This window comes from Pezoporus wallicus, unplaced genomic scaffold (assembly GCF_028554395.1).
Source record: "Pezoporus wallicus isolate ANWC-B61680 ecotype Strahan unplaced genomic scaffold, APGP_CSIRO_Pwel_v1 contig_3820, whole genome shotgun sequence".
NCBI lineage: Eukaryota > Metazoa > Chordata > Aves > Psittaciformes > Psittacidae > Pezoporus > Pezoporus wallicus.
Window position 1 is genome coordinate 973,630 of NW_026643060.1, and position 20,671 is coordinate 994,300.

Below are 20,671 nucleotides of genomic sequence, written 5' to 3' on the forward strand. Positions count from 1 at the left end.
TCTGTTTTTCACCTTTGTGAACTTAACTGTTAGAAACTTGCTGTTAGGTTTCTGTTGTTGTGTTGTTTGTTTTCTTTTTTCCCCCTCAAAAATAGAATAAGGAAGGATGCTGCAATGAATTAATTTTTATTTTAAACATAAAAATAACTTTAGGCTTTAAGGCTATTACTTGCGGTAAAAATATCTAAGATAGCAGTGAAACTCTAGAACTGGAATTGTCTGCTGAGTAAAAGAATCCGTCTGGAAAAGCTGATGAAGAGGTTTGCTTTCATGCGTACTTTGGTAGCAAAGGTTTTTCAGTGCAACTATCAAGTTGAGTCCGGTAGAATATTACCAGAAAACAGCAGCTGCAGCATCTAATTCAAACCTGTGACCCAAACCTACTAGTCTGACTACAGCATTTTGCAAAAGTTTAGAACAAATCTTGAAGTCATGAGGCCTATAGTGAAATGCGTGTGGGTTTACTCATAGAAGAATGCATTAGATTAAACATAATTGAGCTAATGGGGACCTAAGAATCTGGATTATAGGAAAGTCCAGAGGATGTAAAATGTTGGATGGCTCCGGACATCTCTCCTGTGCTACATCATTTCTGAAGGCCCTGTTATCTTAGACTTGGCATGTCTGACCAGCAGATGCTTCTGCCTTTTCCTTGCTGGAGGGAGTAAAGAGCTGGTAAATCAGGAAAGTATTAGCACAAGAACAAATAGGACTTGTTATAAATACATTTAGTGAAGGTGAATATGAATTCACTGTGAATATTTAGTACAGATACTAGGCAAAGACTCCATGCTGCTGGACTACTATATGTTATACAGCATTGCTGGACTACTATATATCATACAGCATTGCTAGATCAGCTCTTGTGCAAAGGGTCTACACGTCTCTGTGAATTCTCTCTAGTTCATGAATGAACTGCTAATATCTACTAGCCTGACTTTTTCAGGTTTTTCTTGACTGTTAGATATGTCATGTGCTCTCATTTTAGACCTGCTATGGGAACTTTGCTTTGAATTGGTAGTTTACATTTAAAGATCTTGAGCTCAAAAGACTTGGTTTTGCTTTGGCATAGCATGTACAATAAAATGAAAGATGGAAGTGTGGATGAATAAAAACCCCCTTGTTGATGACCTGTTGTCCTGGTTTCGTCTGGAATAATTTTCTTCCCAGTAGCTGATGCAGTGCTGTGTTTTGGCTTTAATCTGAGGATAATGCTGATAACACACTGATGTTTTAGCTGTTGCTAAGTAGCGCTTACCCTGATGAAGGACTTCTCACTGGCAGAGCAAGGGAAACTGAAAGGTACACAAGAAGCTGTGAGCACAGCCAGGACAGCTGACCTAAACTGGCCAAAAGGCTATTCTGTGCCATAGCATGTTATGTCCAGTATATAAACTGGGGGAGTTGGCTGGAAGGGGCTGGGCTGGGTAATGGTCAGCAAGTGGTGAGCAGTTGCATTGTGCATCAGATGTCTGTCTTGGGTTTTATTGCACTCTCCCCCTTTCCCCTCTCCCCATACTATCTTAAATTATAAAGTTGTTATCTCAACCCATGGATTATAGATTATAAAGTTGTTATCTCAACCCATGGATTATAGTGGCTCTGTAGTGCTTAGTGGCTGCCTGGGCTTAAACCACAAAACTCATAGGTATATAGTTTTATATATATATATATATATATATATATATATATATATATATATATATATATATATATATATGAAGATGCACATTTCTATAAATACCCAAGGGTAAGAGATGAGAATGGCCTAGGTACCCAAGTACTGAGATGGAGAAGGAACAGGAATGTGGTGGTGGCAATAGTGTCCCATCTTGTGTCTTGTAGTGTGCCAGGCACAAGGTATTAAGTGAAGGAGAGATGCAAGTAGCTGCTTTAGATTCATAGAGATCAGTAGGAAAATGTCCATGTGTTTATACCTATGGGGTTTCAATGCCTATGTGCCTTTAGTTTTCTGCATTACAACACAATGTGAATTTCCATTTTGAATGTGAGAATTGTGTTGGTAGGTGGAACTGCCTTCCCCAGTCCTCCCCACCAAGTATTCATTGCCTTGATGAGTCATTACTGGATGTAATGATTTGGTTAAGTAGCCAAAATATAACATACTGGCGTTGGCAGTGTGTCACTGCTAGTAGTTGCTTACTCAAAATGTTCAGTGTTGTCAGCAGGATTTTCAAACCTAAAGGCTTGATGAAACAAGGAAGCAAAACAAAGGTTTCCAGCTATTTATGCCTCCTGGTTTTGTTGCCTAATTATCATTCATTTATCCTGCTATAAAAGTAACTCTTTACCTGCTTTATGATTGCTTTATGGCTGCTTTCACAGCCTTTGGGAATAAGTTGAAATACATTTTCTCCATCCTTAAAATAACTGATCCAGTCAACAATCTGTCTTTTATTACCCAAATGATTTAACAAACCCCGTGTCATAAATGCAAAAATGGTTAAGTTGGAGAGTTCAACTGTTTTGCTAAAGTCAGCAAAATGCCACTTCTACCTTAATTCTGGCAGATTCCCCTGCAGTTTTTCCCTTTCATCCATCCTTCTGAAGACAACTGGGAAATAAGGACGTATTCATAGATGGTTTAAATACAAATACATAAATGTAAATAGAAAAAAAAAAGAATAAAAAAGCAAAATATTAACAACTAAAATGGATTTCTTATATTGTTGGTCTGTTGTTTCTTACTGCACTTACCGAAATGCCACACTTCTGTTTTCCTACAGACATAAGTTTTTGATAGCTATGACTGATGCAGTGGGTTGCCCTTTGCTGTATATCCCCAGCCTGCACTGAGCCCATGACACTGATCTTTGCATCTGGCAGTCAGTCGAAGATGTGCTGCAATTTATAAAACTCCACAAATACAATAAATCCTTGAGAATTAAGGGACTTGTTGTATGTGCAACTTAACATAAAATAGTTTTGTTTTTTTTTTGTGAAATTTGTTATGCATTAGATTCAGTTAATTTTAAAATCAACTCAAGCCTTAATATCAATATTTCTGAAAAATTCTGGGATAACCTCTTGTTTGTACAAACTTGGAAACAGCTACAAAGAATAAGCAGAAACACAAAAATGCATGTACTTAAGAGTATATCTGACTAGTTCTTCTGTGCTGTGTAGGATTTCTTGGAGTCATACCATGGTTATAGAATTTAGAGGATTGTTTGTTTGTATTCCCAAGGTCTCCCAGAATGACCCTTTAAAGCTAATCTAACATCTGGCTGTGCAACCTTGACATGCTAGGCAGGTGGGGTTGAGGAGCTTGCCCTCTGTCCATTCTCCATCTTTTTGCCAGTTTCCTGCCTCAATTTCTTCAAAGCCTCTCCTGCCACAAAATGTAGTCTAAATAAACCTGACTCCTTTAGCATATATAGCTGCTTAATATCACATTTTCCCTTCCTTGTTTGTCATATCTTGTTTCTTCCTTCTCTCCATTTAATGTGAAATCCTTTATGTGTGGCACTAAGAGCTATTCCTTGCAAAATAAACAGTCAGGGCTTACTTAGGAATGTAAGGAAGGCATGACAATGTTTTGAGAATTATGGTGCTGTATAAATTGTCTTCTATAAAGCGTTCTGAATCCTTATGTACTATTAGACCCAGACTGTATTTTGTTTTGAACTCATTAGAGATCATACAAAAGTTGTTAACAGCATTGATAGACTTCATATTTAAACCATGCTTTCCCAAATCAGTCCCTACTACCTCTTCTTATCAATTCCCAGTTAGTCACGATAAATGTAATAAGCAACCCTAAGCATGTATTGAACTGTGTAGTTTATAACGAGCTATGACAATACTGCTTTTTTATAATACGTTAAATACACTCTCATTGTCTGAATCTGGGTTGATTCTGAACTCAGATTCTGTTTTTAAATGTGACTGGTGGGCTAGACAAGAGTTTGCAGTGTCTGCTTATTTTGCTTGCAGATATAAAATTATTTTAAGACTTTGTAGAGCATTGTCTTACAAACACAAGGTAGTCTGAAGCATCTTTTAGCTCTTTTTATAGCTGCTGACACTATTATTTTTTGACATCTTTCTGTTCTAGTGGCATTTTGCCATCTGTTTCTAAGATGACATTATAATGCAAAGTAAAAATTTTAGTATATTTTTCTAAAGACTTTGCTTCTCTTGCTACACCATTCTAATTCTGTACAGTCGCTGTTGATGTATTCCTATTTATCTTGTCTGATAGCTGTTTTACTTTCCTATTATGTTCTCCTATTCAGCTGGCATAGAAAAAATCAAGATGCTTTCTCAATTTGAATGCTCGTCTTTTCTTCATTAATAGCAATGTCTCATCTGCTACTCAGCCTTACATTTTTTCTTTTACATTTTAGTGTTATAATCTGGTGAAGCCTGCAAAGTCAGGAGAAGATCTATTTACAGTCTATTTTCTATAATTTTCACTAGGATTGATTGTGTATACAGGAAAAAATGTGCACAGACTGTCTCCTATCAAAATAATATAGCAAGTTAAGTGTGTTTGGTGATGAACCCACCAAAACAGCCATACTGATCTGTGTTACAGGCTCCTACTAACTTGAACCTATGTTTGCATTCTGACATGAAAAGCTGAATTTCAGTTTTTCGTTTTATAATTTGGGCAGTTCTGTGTCCTTGTACGCTACATCTTACATTTAGGAAAAGGTTTCCTAATTTTAAGAAATATAATACAAAAGAGTATTCCTATTACAAATGCATGCCATTCACTGCCAGCCCTCATGCTGATTACTGTTTCACATGAAAAAAATCACAGTTTGTTAATTATATCACCAGTCTGAGTATGTAAAAAAAAAAAAAAGTCAAGTGAATGAATGGAATAATTTTTAAAATACACAGGCTTTCGCCCTGCTCCTGCTTCCAGTAAGGCACATTTTTATTGGTATAATGTGTATGTGTTGTTTCATTTCCACACCAATTCCATGACTGAATGTTTTAAAATTTAAGAGTTTTAATCTTGTTTTTCTTCTCTAAAAGATCCACAGAGATGTGTTAGCTTCAGTCTTGATTAGATTCTCCTTGTATGGTTGTATTAATTTTAATCTGATGTTACATTTATCAAAATTTGCCAGAGCAGACAAGCATTTCCATACTATAACTGTAATAGGATAGCATCTTGGTATAGTACACAGACTGTGATGGCACAAAACTAATCGACATTGAATATCAGAGCTATCTCTCAAGTTAAATGCCATCTTCCCAAACCTGAAGGCAGGAAAAAAAGGGAGAGGAAACATCGCCATCTGGGAAAATTGTTATCACCATCAATGACATCTGGCTTGGCATTTTGTGGTCTCCATATTATTAAACGGTTTGCTGTATTATGCATAGGGTTCATTAGTGCAAATTAGGTTCTGTTCACATTACAGTAGGTAATCAATTATATTGGATACGGAATGTCTCCTCATAAATCTGAATTACACTTTTCTTGGAGCGTGGTCCAGTGCTTCAGCTGTACAGCCTGTCAAGACTCCAAGAGAGCTGACAGAAGTCTGCAGCTCTGCACCAGATGAGATTTTAGCCCTTTCTTTTCTCTGTGACTGAGGTTGTGCCAGGTGGTATATCAGGTGCAAAATTAACTGTAACACTGCAGCCTTGAGTTTCTGAGGGGTGGCAAATTTGACAGTGCTTGCCCCAATAACAGCAGGAGTTTAGAAATGATCCAGTCTGGGTATCTGGCTGGAATCCTCTAGTTTACTCCATGTTCTGGCTGTCCTGCTGGTTGGTTGCCACTTCACCCTTAACCAGAACAGGTGACATAGGGACAGGGCAATAAATGGTGCAGGAGGTTATGTAGTTGTATGGTGTGTGCCATTCCATGAACTTTATTAACATGTTTTGCATATATCTAGATAAATGTAATCTGATAGGCAGCTGGTGAGCAAACCTTATCAGATAAGTTTGAGTGAATGAACTTAAAATTTTTGTGTGTTGGTTCCGTCTCTAATGTGTAGTATTTTCTGAACTGGATTGAGTCAGGTTGAATTACTTGTGGCATAAGGCAAGCACTGCAGTGGAACTAGGTAGTTCTAACTTACCCCCATACAGAATTTTACAAAAAATGTTATAAACTGGCAGCTTTGTTGATACTCTGAGCAAGGGAGCTAAGAAGCAAATGCATATTAAGAGTTGAGACATTGTTTTATCACCTAAATGAGGAGTATGAGAAAAGCTTACCAGAAACATTTATCTCCCAAATCCTACTGAGTCTCTGATTTTGTGCAAAGGAGTTTAGGACTTGTGTCACTGGTAGTTATTTGTGGGTTCCAATGTTCTATTTTTTTCTTTACCTGCTCGTAATTACTTTTAATCTTGTGTACCTAATAAATGCTGCTCTGCTAACCACCACTTCTAATTACAAATTGAGCATTAACTCAACTATCATGATACATATAGATGGTACTTCTGCTGCTGTAAATATTTTAAAGCTTCTGAGCATTTTCTACTCCAGTCTTTGTGCTTGCATTGCATCTAAAGACTAATAACTGGCAGTGCAGTTCTAGCGAAGCAGTGCTCATAATAATTTGGTCTCAGAGCTACTCATTTCTTTTAAAAGCCACTCCACAAGTGCTGGTTTCCACCATAAATCATTGTTTATGGTGATAAAGCTAATGGCAAGCTTCAGGTTATTTTTGACTTGGCCTTCAAGCTTCATGTACCATCTCAGAAACACAACTTCAGATTTGCAGCATTAGTTCTGTCTCCTCCTAATTCTGAAGTTCTGCTTCAGGTCTTTTCCTGGGACTGATGATTGCAATTCTCTTTCCTTGCTTACCCACTTCTATTAGAAATAGACTGAAACTGGTGCAGAGATACACTATAAAAGTGATTTCCAAACTTGAGTTCATCAGCATGTTGTACCTGCACTTGCAGTGCTACAATGGCTTTGAGCTAAATGCTGTATTGATCTTAAGGTTTTGCTGCATAGGAAGCTTTTTTTATAGTTGCATATCTGAATAGGTTGGTAAGATTTAGGAAATGAAGGTCTTAAGGATTAGTTTATCCTGATGAATGTGCACCCATTTGTGACATTAATTACATGTCATTACAAAGCCGGTGTACTTTTTTATAGCACACCTTATTATTTTATCTCACTGCTTACTTACATCTCTTCAGGATATATTTTGAGGGACAAAATGTAATAAAATTTTGCTAGAATTGAGAAATATTCACAAAGATGCTACCCAACACATAATCACACTATCTCGTCTGTTTCTCAGAATTATCCTATTATTCCTTGATTTTTCCCAAATAGTCAAGGAAGCTTGGGACATTAGAAGGCAGATATCAATCTTTTTGGTACATAGCATTAGCAGAAAGCACGTGTGACTTCCATGTCAGATGGTGTTATTAAAGATGAATTCATATAAGCAACCTCACATAGTATGTATATTCTAAAAGCATCAGCTTGTTTTCATAGACAGAAGAGTGCAAATACAGTGTCACTGCTTGTAATCATTGAAAGTACAATTAATATGCCATTTAAGCCTTGCTGTGTTGTAAAACAATTTTGTTACATGTTTTCGGTAAATCAAGGGTTCAGATCATCATTATTTGTTCCTGGTTTACATATAAAGAAGTTCAAAGTAACACTTCAGTTTTCTTCCTTTGTTTTCCTATAAATAAGTGCTGTATGATGGTTACTTAGGCTTTTATTTTTTTTTTCATCTTCACTCAGGTTTTCATTGTCAGAATCTGTTAAGCCAAGTGTGAATGCAAAGGGACAAATGTATTTGTGGAAATGATTAAGGCTGCAAAACACTAGTAATGAGATATTGAACATTTCTTCTGTGATGTGCTGGTTTGAATCCAAACCAGGATGGTAAGAATGAAAAGTACTTAAAAACAAATAAAAAGTAGCACTAAGTATGCCAGAGAATGTTGAGCTATTTGTCTTGAGGACTTAATTCCTTTCACTTAAAATAAATATTTCAAGGTTTCTAAGTGTGTTCTATGAATCTTATATTTTTATTAAAAGATCTATATTTACATAGCTGTTTCTGTAAAGTTTCCTTTATGAATTCTTAAAAGAAGACAATATGAAAGTCATTAGAACCTTGAATTTTTGAAATTACTTTTAAATGCAATGGTCATAGGCATGAAAAATTTAGGAAAATTATTTTTAAATCACATGTTGCGGTATTTTGAAAGGCAGTCTGGTCTTGCAGACCTTCATTTGGAAGCAGTCCAATGAAGGTTAGGAGGGTTTTCCCTTAGAAGGGAAAGTGCACTATTTTGGGGCAAGGGAACCTAATCCTGCCTCTGAAGCAGAACTGCTTGGGCATCATGGAGAATGTATCCATCAATCCACACAGGCCCTGAAGTCACAAAACAGTGGAATGTAGTTATCACACCTTTTCACAAGGCTGAAGCCTGGGCTTGCATAATGCTGTCTGGACCTCTTACCCAGTAGATTATCCTTCTTTTCGTAATGTACTTTTTAATGTTACCTCAGATCTTTAGGCCACAGTACTGGATGTTGGGATTCTCAAGTGGGTTAGCTGTGGTAGGGATATAAAATTTGTTTCATAACTTCTGTTTTTGTTACCTTGGAGGCGTACACTTCAATAGCAATGAAGTGTTCCATACGTACATGTTTCTGAGGATTTCTGCTGAGGTGTTCTCAATCATCCACCTTAACTGCATTTTTTGAGGGACAGTGTGGAATCCAAACTGTAAATGACATTGTTACCTACATTGCCAAAAATTGTGCTGCTTGTCTCTGAGTGGCAGTGTAATATTTCATGAAGCTCTATAGCCAGAGTTCTCTTGTCCTATGAAATGCTTAGGATAGGGATTATTGTGGAGTAAAAAGACATTAAGAAAAACAGAAAAAAATTAGAGAGTCAGTTCAACATTTTTTATGCTGGACACTGCATAAAGAGTCTCAATTTTTCTATAAATGCAGCTGTGGTATCTTACATGTAAAATGTACACAGGATTATTTGCATACTCTTTGGAGCATATCTGAGGCTTGGAAATAAGGTATTTATCTTTCACCATCTTCTGCACCTTCTGCTTTACAACTGGCATGAAGAAGGCAATCACTTAGGATTGCAGGTTTGACACTGCGCTTTGATGGGATGCATGTGAATACCAGCAGCCTGGAGAGGAAGTTCTAGAGTTCCAAATGATTATGACTTGCACTTCTGTAAAACATTGTGAACTCCTGCACCAACACCTGGTGTCCTTTTGCTGAACTCTGTCAGCTCTCTATTTTCAGGTAGGAAGTCTCTGGAGCTTGTTTCAAGATCTTTTAGAAAGGAATTGTCTGGAACCAGTCCCTGTTCATCTATTGACAATAAAACAGTGCTTTAATTATCACTTTACTTAAGAGGTTGAGGGAAGAAAGAAAAAGGAGTGCTTATGCTGGATAAAATATTCTCATTACGCATCAGATGTTAAAAAAATTACGGTAGGTGTGAAGCATCTCTGGCATAACTGGTTGGAAAACAAACAGAAAACCACATAGCACATGGCAAGCAGTGTGGTTTTTTTTCAGACTTAGAACTATATTTTGAATTATATATGAGATGCAAGATAAATTTATCAGAGCTTTGGCATTGATTGATGCTCACAGGCACAATTGAGATTTACATAGCAATTGACTTCTAAAGGAAGCGTATTAATTCTTTCTTTCTTACCTGATGGAATAGTGTGAGCAGGCAATGTCAGTCTTGGATAGTATGGATGTGAACTCAAGGATTTTTTGTATTGTTAACTTACTATGTCTGGTCAAAGTGATCTCAGTTAATTTTGCAGTGGTTTGGGTTTTGTTGTTTTCCTTTCAATACTTGCTGCTTTTCTTGTTGTTTTTTTGTTGTTGTTGTCATTTTTGTTGTTGTTGTCATTTTTGTTGTTGTTTTTTGTTATAGTCAATTTCAGTTAGATGGTTTAGCCATCCAACTTAGAGAAACAAATGTAGATTTCTTTGCAAGCATTAATTGCAAAGGAGCTGTAGATGTTAAAAGCAGATGCAGTTTCTGAGACCCAAACTAAAGTTTGGCTGTAGAATGCCGAACCATCGACTCACCATTTATTTGATTAGTAGTCTGGAAAGTGTCAGCAATCTAAGCAGGTTAAATTTAGCTTTCATTATTGCCTTATTTGGTGACTGTCAAACCCAACAATCTCTTAAGTGCTTGGTCTGTATTTATCAGGCTATAATAGACTCATGATGGGTGCTGTGAAGCTTCAAAGTAAATACCAAGAAGTTTATAAACTTTAATTGTTACCTTAATTCTGTAGTATTCAGTTCTTACTCATGGCTTTTTTTCATCAAAACTTCCTTCAGCTACAGTGTTCTTAAATTACAGGATCGACCCAAACAGCATATTCATGTATTTGATGTTGTGGAACTGAGACTTCTCAAAGCAATTTGACTTCAATGTACATTTAGGGTTGAGTCACTATTCTTCCATACAGATGTGTAAGGGGAAGAGAAATCCTGGGAGGCATGACTGCACATTTGAGCTTGCTGTTATGTGTGAGCCAGTTATTACTCTGAGGCACTCAGGGAAGGCTGAATGGTGGCTGCTGCAGTATGGACTTTGTAAGGGTAGAATGAGTTCATCATAAGAATTGCTACCATGTCATAGATAAAACTAGTTAAATCTTTATGATCACTGGTTATTGGTTTTCAGATGTATGCTAAAATCTGTGCCCTTTTTGGTTTAACTTTTTAAAAGAGAGAGCACCATGAGTCACCTGCTGCCAGACTGTAGCAGTCACAGTGGGATATTTGACCCAGCGATGTCTTCTCACAAGGTTCTGAAGTCTTGGTAAATGATCCTATCTCACCACTTCTTTACCTAGTAAATTAGGGTAGGAAGAAGACAAATTTTATTGATGTTGAAATACACTGTCTCCTTGAAGCACTCAACACATGCAAATTGTATAAAGAACAATTGTGGCTTCTTGCTACTGTCATGAATTTCCAAGCTTCTGTAATAAATGTTGTTGTCACATTATATGGGTTAAATGACTAATGATGGAAGTGTGTTCTTATTCATGCAAGCAGCTGCTGCAAAGTGTGTTGTCCTGAAATATACCTTCCTGTCTGTAGAGCTGACAACCATGAAATGACGGAATCAAGTTTCCTGTCCTTCAGTGTTGCTCACAGTGAAAACTGTCACACAGTTTTTAGAAAAGCCTGTCAAAGAAAGAGCCATAGTTCTGATGCAATGTGGACGTGTGTCCTACACTTTGAAATGTCTTGTACTGTGAACAGTGTTAAATACTGCACCCTGGTACACTTTTACTTTCCATTTTATTTGCCACCCTTCTTGATTTTATTTATTTCTTTAACATGTTTGCCATTACAGGGCAATTTAAAAATAAGTAGTAATAGTAATTATAAAAAAAGGTATCAGTAAGCTCAGATATTACAGTAATCTACTCTCTTGCCTCGAGACCAAACCCAAGAAAGAATAGAAAAAATATTTTTAGAAAGATTTGTTTTTCTATTTTCCTTTTATATAAAATTAAAGTATGGCTACTTTGGGGCACCTTAGTCAAGCTTGCCATCATTTGACTTTTAACCCCTTTTTTATCTGTATTGTTTACATGAAGAGGCACTGATGACAGTTTCTGTCCTGGAGTACTGAATCTCAAGGAGCAGTATGTCAGTGGTAAAGTTGGCTAGACTGTAAAACTGAAATCCAGAAATAAAATGACACCTCTTAGCATGCTACTATATTTACCTATGCAGCTCTTTACTTCTGCTGTTCAACATATTTAAGAATTGATCTGGCAAAACACCTCCTGACTCTTCTTGTGCTGATGCACTGCTTTGTCAAATCCATTAAAACTGAGTTGTGTAATCTATTTAGAAACCATAGGTTTCTGAAAATATTGACGTTATGCTGAGAACTGCAAATATAGCTGGTGAAGTAGTCTCTCTCCTGGTGAGTTTTTAGTTTAGAGCTGACGTAGGTATAATAAGCAAGTACCTAATTTTGGTAGCAGATAAAGAGGTTATTTTAGCTCTATCTGGTGTGTTACAAACACAGAATTTATATGAGAGGGGAAATAAACAGTAAGAATCCAATAATTCAACCATGGCTCGTTGGAGGTATGGTAAAATAGCAGTCAGTTAACAGCTACCAATGCTTACTAGTAAGTACAAGTTGACATCTCATTTAGGATAAAGCTTTTCTGCATTCATAAACTGCCATCTCAAAATGTATCCTTATAACAAGCAAAGAATGGCAAAGGAATGCTTTCTCTTCTATAGTGAAGATTTAACAGCACAGAGTAGCAGAGGTTTGAAAACAGCTTTTGTAATCTGCTGCTGTGCAAGGAAGATTCCTTTGTGTAACTTGGAGCTCTGGTGACAAACAGGAATAGGAATGGGACCTGAAAAATGGAACCTTGTTAAAATGCAAAGCACCTGGAGCTCCTGGACACCAAAGATTCCCCTGATATCATCAAACCTGGAAATATGGCACTTGTGTCTTTGTTTTAAGGAATATAAGTTCTCTGCTTCAGCAGAATTAATGTGTTTTAAAAGGTGGCATAAAAGATGCTCTGAGTTTGCAGCTGCATATCCAACATACCAATCTGAACAAAAGAAAGACCTTTCACTCAATGTGCTCAAAAGTAGGATGTTAGAGCAATTAGGTGAGATTTGTATTTATACAGCATGTTGAAAAATGGTAGAACAAGAAAACCTTAAGCTGGTTGCTTTCACGTTGGCTCTGTGTCCGTACCTAATGAGTAACATTCAATAATTTAACATGTAATTGATTATTAAATGAATATCTGGGTATTTATATAGTTTGTAAGTCAGATTTCTGAAGTTGTCTTTAGTTTCAGAGATGCTCGAAATTAGATTACTCAATTGGATTACTCCACAAATATCAATTAGCATTTTTCAGTAATTCACCTTATAGATGTGATATAGCACTATCTTTCAAAATTTAATTAACTGTTTAAACGTTACTTGGAAGTTTAAGATTGTTGAGATTATAATTGCATTATTGTCTATGAAGTTTTCAGTTAATTATACTGCATTTCTATAGATTTGAAACTACAAAATGTATCCCCTTAACAATCAATTGGTACTAAATTACTTTCAGTTACTTTTTATTAAAACCAAATTAGTGTCTTATTTCAGACACAATAAAAGCAGTACAAAATCTCAGAATTCAACTATGATTTTTGCCACACTTACTGATTTTCAGATGTTCAGCTGGTCAGTTGGTGCATATACTTTAAAATTAAAGTAAACCTGAAAAAAATATAAAACTATTTAGAATGCTGGTCTTCAAAGATGCAATTCATAATACTACTTCCATATACATTTGGGATTTGTGTTATTAGTGTTTTCCCAAATGCCTGAGTCTGGGATTCTTTTCTGTAGAGTGTTATAGTCCGATTAATTGCAATAGCTTTCCACCCTGTAGTTGTGGACACTTTCTTAAACCCAAAAGAAATTTTTGTATTTCATGAGGGTGCAGTATGGTGCTTGATAAGAATATGCACTTGTTTACTCAACAGGAGTCAAAATTAATGTCACCACTTCAAAGTTTTCTTTTAGCTGCTGATTCCCAGATTAGTTAGGTTTTAGATACTTAAAATCTCTTGTATTTGATAATAAAATGCATTTCATCTGGCATCCGGAAATACAATACACTGCTTCATATAGCATCTTGTTGCAATTTATGACCCTTTTTGTTTATCATGTAGTCTTTGCATTTTTAAATTTTGCTTTCCAGCTCAGACTTCTTTATTTTGTGCATACCCTATTTCCTTTTCAGTGTTAATGTACTTTGTAAGTTATTGAGTTTTATGAAACTGTGTATTGAGCTAATTAGTCTTGTAGTAGTAACACAATAACTACCTCCAGAAGAAATCTTAAAAATCTAAGCAAACCCTGAAAACAAAGTAATGATTAACACACTAGGATCTTTACTGGAGAACACAGGAGAGCTTGAAGCAAGGGAATGCTGTCCTATAGCATTCAAACCATGGGCTCCTCATTTATTTTTGCTAAACTTAAACTTGTTTGCTCAGGGAATACAAAAGTTTTGTGTAATTTGAATACTAGCAAAAGGAGTTATGACCCTTAGAAAGACAGGAATTGATTCCAAGTTTGTGTGGACTTGAGCAAACATACTGTTATAACAGGTGGTGGTAACAGTTATAGTGAAGTATGTATGATGTAGAGAGAATGGCAGTCAGGATTAATGCAAGCAACTGAAGTGCTGAACGGTAAATGAGGAAAGATAGCTGGAGGCTACTGAAGCCACCATCCAAGGTTGCTTTCTTTAGGTTGAGAAGGTGGGTTTTGAAATTTGGATGCCATTAGTCATTTGTTTCTACCTGTATTCATAATCCTTGTATGAAGCTAATGACTGCACCAGTTGCCTGTCATGTAAATAACCACCTTCTGCTCCTGCAGATATTTGTGAGTGGTTCAGAACAAGGGACAAGGGTAATAATCAACAACCAAGGGACAGACTCCTATGTCTCTATTTATGTTTCTGAATGTACACTTTTAACTGATGTTTACCAAAGTCCTGAGCAACTATTGATTTCCTGAAAATTTATTGCGAAGGGGTTTTTACTACCAGTCACAAACCCAAGATGGAAATAGGTACAAGGTAGGATTTATTTTGAATGTAGAGGTATTGGGCAGTTACCTGTCTAGATTGGAAATCAATTGGGTTTAATACCAGCCTCCTTTAAACACTCCCTTATGCCCCCAAGCATATCTCTGCATCCTTTGACTCTAAAGTGTCTTTGAAAAAATAAGCACAGGCAGTTAATTCGAAAATCAAACCATTAGGCTGTAAGTGACACATCTGCCTCTCAGTGACCTGGTTCAGAAAGAGAACAAACCCTGCAAACAACGGAGAAAGTCTTGGCTGGACAGTTGATGGAGCACAGGAAGCAACTTTGGTGACTACTAGAATAGAATCATAGAATAGTTAGGGTTGGAAAAGACCTTAAGATCATCTCGTTCCACCCTCCCCTGCCATGGGCAGGGACACCACACACTAAATCATCTCAACCAAGGCTTTGCCCAGCCGGGACTTGAACACCGCCAGGGATGGAGCATCCACAGCTTCCCGGGCAACCCATTCCAGTGCCTCACCACCCTCACACAAAAGAACTTCTTCCTTATATCCAATCTAAACTTCCCCTGTTTAAGTTTTAACCTGTTACCCCTTGTCCTATCACTACAGTCCCTAATGAACGGTCCATCCCCAGCATCCCTATAGGCCCTCTTCAAATACTGGAAGGCTGCTATGAGGTCTCCATGCAGCCTTCTCTTCTCCAGGCTGAACAGCCCCAACTTTCTCAGCCTGTCTTCATACGGGAGGTGCTCCAGTCCTCGTGGCCCTCCTCTGGACTTGTTCCAACAGTTCCATGTCCTTCTTGTGTTGAGGACACCAGAACTGCACACAATACTCCAAGTGAGGTCTCAAGAGAGCAGAGTAGATCTGCCTCGCTGTTTGAGGCAACACCATGCACCCGGCTGTGGCTGTGGGTCTGGTGTCCGGCGGCTGCTGCAGCAACGTGGTATTCCTGGTGCTGCTGGCCAGGCAGTTTCCAGGATGTGGGAACATAATGACATTCTTCCAGTTCTTATTTATTGCAGTGGAAGGCTTTATCTTCGAAACCAACTCTGGGAGGAAGAAGCCAGCCATACTAAAAATTTCACCATGGTGGCCATGTTCTTCACTGTCAGTTTGGTGAATAACTGTGCCCTGAACTTATCGCCATGCCACTGCACATGATCTTCAGATTAGGTTCTCTCATAGCAAGCATGCTCTAGGTATCATCATTTTGAAGAAAAGATACAGCGTATCTAACTACATGTCCATAGCCCAGGTGTTTGTGGGGATCTTCACCTGCACTTTCATGTCTGTAAAGCAAGTGGCATCTGACTCCAGCTTAAATGAAGAGGATGGACTCCAGGTTTTCTTGTGGTGGCTGCTAGGTATTGCTGTGCTCACCTTCGCCCTCCTGATGTCTGCCAGGATAGGGATTTTCCAGGAGACCCTGTACAAGTGGTTTGGGAAACACTCCAAAGAGGTCCTACTAGTTAGCTCTAATTGTATAGAAAAAACAGATCTTTGGTTAATACCCTCAGGTGATATGTGTTTTTCTTGCATTGCTCTGAAAGTGTAGAAAAATGGTTGTATTTGTCCTTGTCTACATGTTCATACAGAAGCATATATATACAGAGGTATCCCAGTTCTTTCAGGATTTGATTGCCTGGAGCACTTACCAAAATCGAAGTTCCTGTCTTTATGCAGTTTATAGTATGAATAACTTATGTTATAGCCATCCTTTTATATTTGACATGCTGGGTAGCATAGAGATGGACAAATCATAATCTCTCTTTTACCTGAGTTCTGTGGCAATTACCTGCCTCAAAAGTATGTGAGATTTAATTTGCTTCTTTTTCTTATGGTCTTTTGGTGCAAGCATCATAAAATGAATTGTTTTATTGCTGCATTAAAACATTTCAAGGAATTACCTGTATATTGCATGAATGGATGGTGTTGTATTTGAAGAAATCTAACATTTTGCATGTGACTGAGAACACATATATTTAAAAATTAATATCTGGTGCCTCTGCAGAGATAACTTTTGTCTACAAGTTGTCTTCAAGAGTATTAATGACAATGTTACACTGTAGGAGAGAGTAAACGAAAATGTCCCTGTGGATGCATTTCACTTCAGTCATTAAGAAGAAAATGACTATACTTTTTATTTAGAATAATGGAACCAATGCTGGTTGTCATTAGAGTATAATGCAATAAAATGTTAATAAGAAGCAACTTGAGAATACCACACTAATGCAATGCTTTTTTTTAATCAGATTTTTAGAACTGATTGCCTGTGACAAAAGAAGCAACATCTTTAATATGATATAGTGATTTTTATACCATAATCAGGAAGAGGTGTTACTTCTGTCAAATTCATTATCTCTTTTTTAGATGTAAAGCACAAGCATATATTCTGTCACAACCATTAGAAGATGGTATTCTGAACAGATATATCCATATGAAGATTTTACTGATATATATATATACAGTCTATATATAGACTTTTAAATCTTTTATCTAGATTTAAATCTAGAATATTTGAGTAACTGTATGTTGCTTTCCAAACTGTGTCTGTTGTAATTTGTATGAATCTTAATTCTCAGATACAGCAAAAAAAAATTATTTTCAGGTATCACTAAACTATCCACACTTATTCTGCAATTTCATGCAGTGGTATCTGATAAATGTTATTGTCTTCTAATTATAATATAAAGCATAAACGCCACCTAGAAACAAACGAATATGGAAAATTTGGGAGATGCACAGAAGTTTCTTCTTTTACCTTTAATTCCAGCTCTGAGACTGTTCATCAGTTTATTACTGTGCAGAAGAAATATGCTTTGTAGCTCCTGGTTTTGAACTTAACCTAAGAGCATGTATGGGTGCAAAGATACAGATTCCTCTCATTTAACATTTGTGCTTGCAAAGAAACATGAGTGTGAGATGAATTTTTTTCTTTTTTCACCAGCAGGAACACAAAACAGAATGGAAAGGAGGATAAAACTCATTTCAATATGTACAGAGAGAGCATTTCTTATTTCTGCTGATGGCTGCCACATCTTTTCAGTGGGAACAGCTGGTATCTAAATGGCTTCCTCAGCTAAAACAATGTCTATCTCACTTTAAAATTTCAGCAGGAAGCTGCTGTTTCATCGTTTAGTCGTGTCACATATTTATAGTGGTGTCTTTGTGTGTAGTGTTTGAGAAACAAAAATGAAAGAAAATTGATGCAGTGTATATCTTGGCGCCAGTGAATATAAAGTTATTGGTTAGTCATAAAACCCATAATCTGTTGCAAAGGGGAGGAACCAAATTCTCAGTGCTGTGGTAAAACTTTAAGAACTAGGGCAATTAAAAAGTCTAAAAGGAAATATGGCCCCTGTTCAGCAATATGTTTCTGTTCATGTCTAAGTGTAAACAAATCAGCAATCCTGTTGCAATCCTGGAACTTCTTTCCTATCACCAATTCAAGTACATGTAGCCTAGGTGAGGACGTGCATTTCTCATAAATTTACATTTAGCTGGCAAATTGTTTTTTCTTGCAAATTTCAGTATGATAATCAAATGTAGAAAATGGAAACAAAACGAGTTCCAAGGAAAGGATTAAAAAAATGTGTACAGGATGAAGAATAAATCATTATCATCAATATTTACTGACCATATGAATTCAAACGAGTTTCTTTAGTGTTCATTTTTCCTTACTGTAATGTTTATACCAAAGAATCCAGTAATATTGTTTAATAAGAGCTAGTTCTGTGCTTTTGAAAAGGAAAACAATGAAATAAATCCATTAATTCAAGCTTTGTAAAACCTATGGTTTACAAAAATTATGTATAGCTTTCTCCATCAAAGCTTTATGTTGTTTTTGCCATCATATTAATTGTATACATCTCACATTGTTTGGGCATATTAAGTTCAAAAAGCTGTTAAACTAGTATTGAGAGACAGGGCAAAAGAAATGCTGTTCTCCTTCGTTGCTGTGTTATCCATGGAACTATATTCTTTACAGATCAGTTAGGGGTGGGATTATTGCACCCAGGAGTTACTCTATTTAAAAATAATAATTATGCATACAAACCAAGAACAATAAGATGCTTGAAGAAGACATCCTGTGAAGGTCAGATCACAGAGTCTGGTGATATCTATTTCTCCTACTTTTATGTGAGTAGTAAGCACTGGAGGAATGACCTGTTTAACCATGTCATAATTTAAAAACAAAAGCAAAACTCTCAAAGCTTGTGAGGATGACAGGAATTGAGATAAAGGCCTGTTTGCCCAAATCCTCTTATATGACCATTGTAACATTATGAATAATGAGGCTTCCTCACAAGACAAGCTGGTGGTGTTTGCTGGCAGATGGAATATTTCATGACCCAAAGTGGGCAGAAGTTAATGTCAGAGGTCCTTCCTTGCTGAGACATTTTGTTTTGTGCAAAACTCTAACATTGTGACTTGGGTATTGTGTGTCAATAGTGGAGGAAATAAGCACCTCTCCTGCAGTATGTGGGTGTAGTCTCCATCAGTTGTAAAGGGTAGCACCAGTTTGCTGCAGTTGTGGTTGAAATTACTGCTGCCTAGGATACTGACTGACCTCACAAGCTCTGTTTTCTCTGTCCCTTTTCAGCTGATCCTGACCTTTCTACAGCAATTTCTTCTGTGTAGAATTTCTTAAAAGAATGGTTGTACTTCATGGTCCAAGAGACTAACATGTCCTGGGTATCCCAGGAGAGATTCCTTAGAAGCAATCTTAAGTTCTGGTTTCTGTTTAAAAAAAAAAAAAAATCTATTATTTACTGTTTTAAATCAAAGATGGAATCTCACTATAAAGTCCTTTTAGGGATAAAGCATAAATATCTAGACTTCACTAATGGGGGGTCAGGTCTGATTCTTATTTTTCCTCCTTTCCTAAATAGGAGCTACATGTACAAAATAAAAGCCAGAGTGCTTTCCTGAGGGAGCAGTGGGAAAACAAAATCTTCCTTGTGGTCAAGCTCCCATGGTCAAGGAACAGTCAAAATCTAAAGACTGTATTTGTAAGTGTAAAGGAATATTGGAGGAGCATCTGAAGAACATAAGGCATCTCTTTAAAGCTGTTTTAGATTATTGTTGTTTTTAGTACCCATCAATGCCCCTGGTGAGTTAAGGATGTGGCTTAAACCACAACTCAGGAATTCTGTGTCTGTGAGGAGTTAACTTACTGAAATTATTACATAGTTTGTGGTTTAATTGTACAGAGGCATGGCTATGGCTGGGAAGTCAAAGAGGAGGACAGTAGAATGGTTTTAAGCTCTTTTATAAGCTTGCCAGACAGTGGTGGTTTCAGCAGCTCATGGATGAGGGAGAGGTAATCTGGGGACTGCTACACCCAGAGGGATGAAAACTTTCTTGTAGCAAGCAGCTGCAATTTCAAAGATTTTGCTTGCATGTAACTGTGAAAAGGTGGTACCTTTGTTCCAGAGCCCTGTGGAGTGCTTTATGCCCAAAGGTTATCATGGAGAAATGGCATTTTCTGGTACAAAGCAAAATTAATATAGGCAGTATGGGCATGTAACTGGTGGGTCAAGGTGTCATCTCACAGCTCTTTTTTTGAGCACAGTATTAACAGGAACCAGAATGAATTTCTTTTCAGGTGGAATATTCTTCCAGAAGATTCTTTCTAATGCAACAAATGGATGGTCATTATTAGTTTTAGACATCTGATAATGACTGTAACACTGTACAGTAACTCTAAAATCCCAGCGATATTAACTAATTATGTTCAGCTACCAGTTGTACAGCCCTGATAAAACTGGTTCAGATGTAACCTGGAAACATTATGGGGGATGATGTGGAGGAAGTCGTTGTGTAGGAAGACAGATTCAGAAATACAGCACTTAGCTTGATGCATGTACGCATTATGGTAATTATTTCTGTATATCAAGTCCAACTTAATCTTTTTCCTCCTGCCTTTCCACTACTTTGCTCAGTGAACTGTATAGACACATTCTGCTTGGCCATTTTCACAAACCATTTGATTAAATTTATTTCAGTCTGATACCTACTCAGTGGCTAATATGCAAGAAAAGAGCAACTTG

General features: G+C 37.0%; 1 pseudogene; it reads left to right on the forward strand.

Annotated features, from left to right (window-relative positions):
• Positions 1 to 15,488: 15,488 nt before the first annotated feature.
• Positions 15,489 to 16,173, forward strand: LOC130592336 (nucleotide sugar transporter SLC35B4-like; annotated as a pseudogene).
• Positions 16,174 to 20,671: the final 4,498 nt, after the last annotated feature.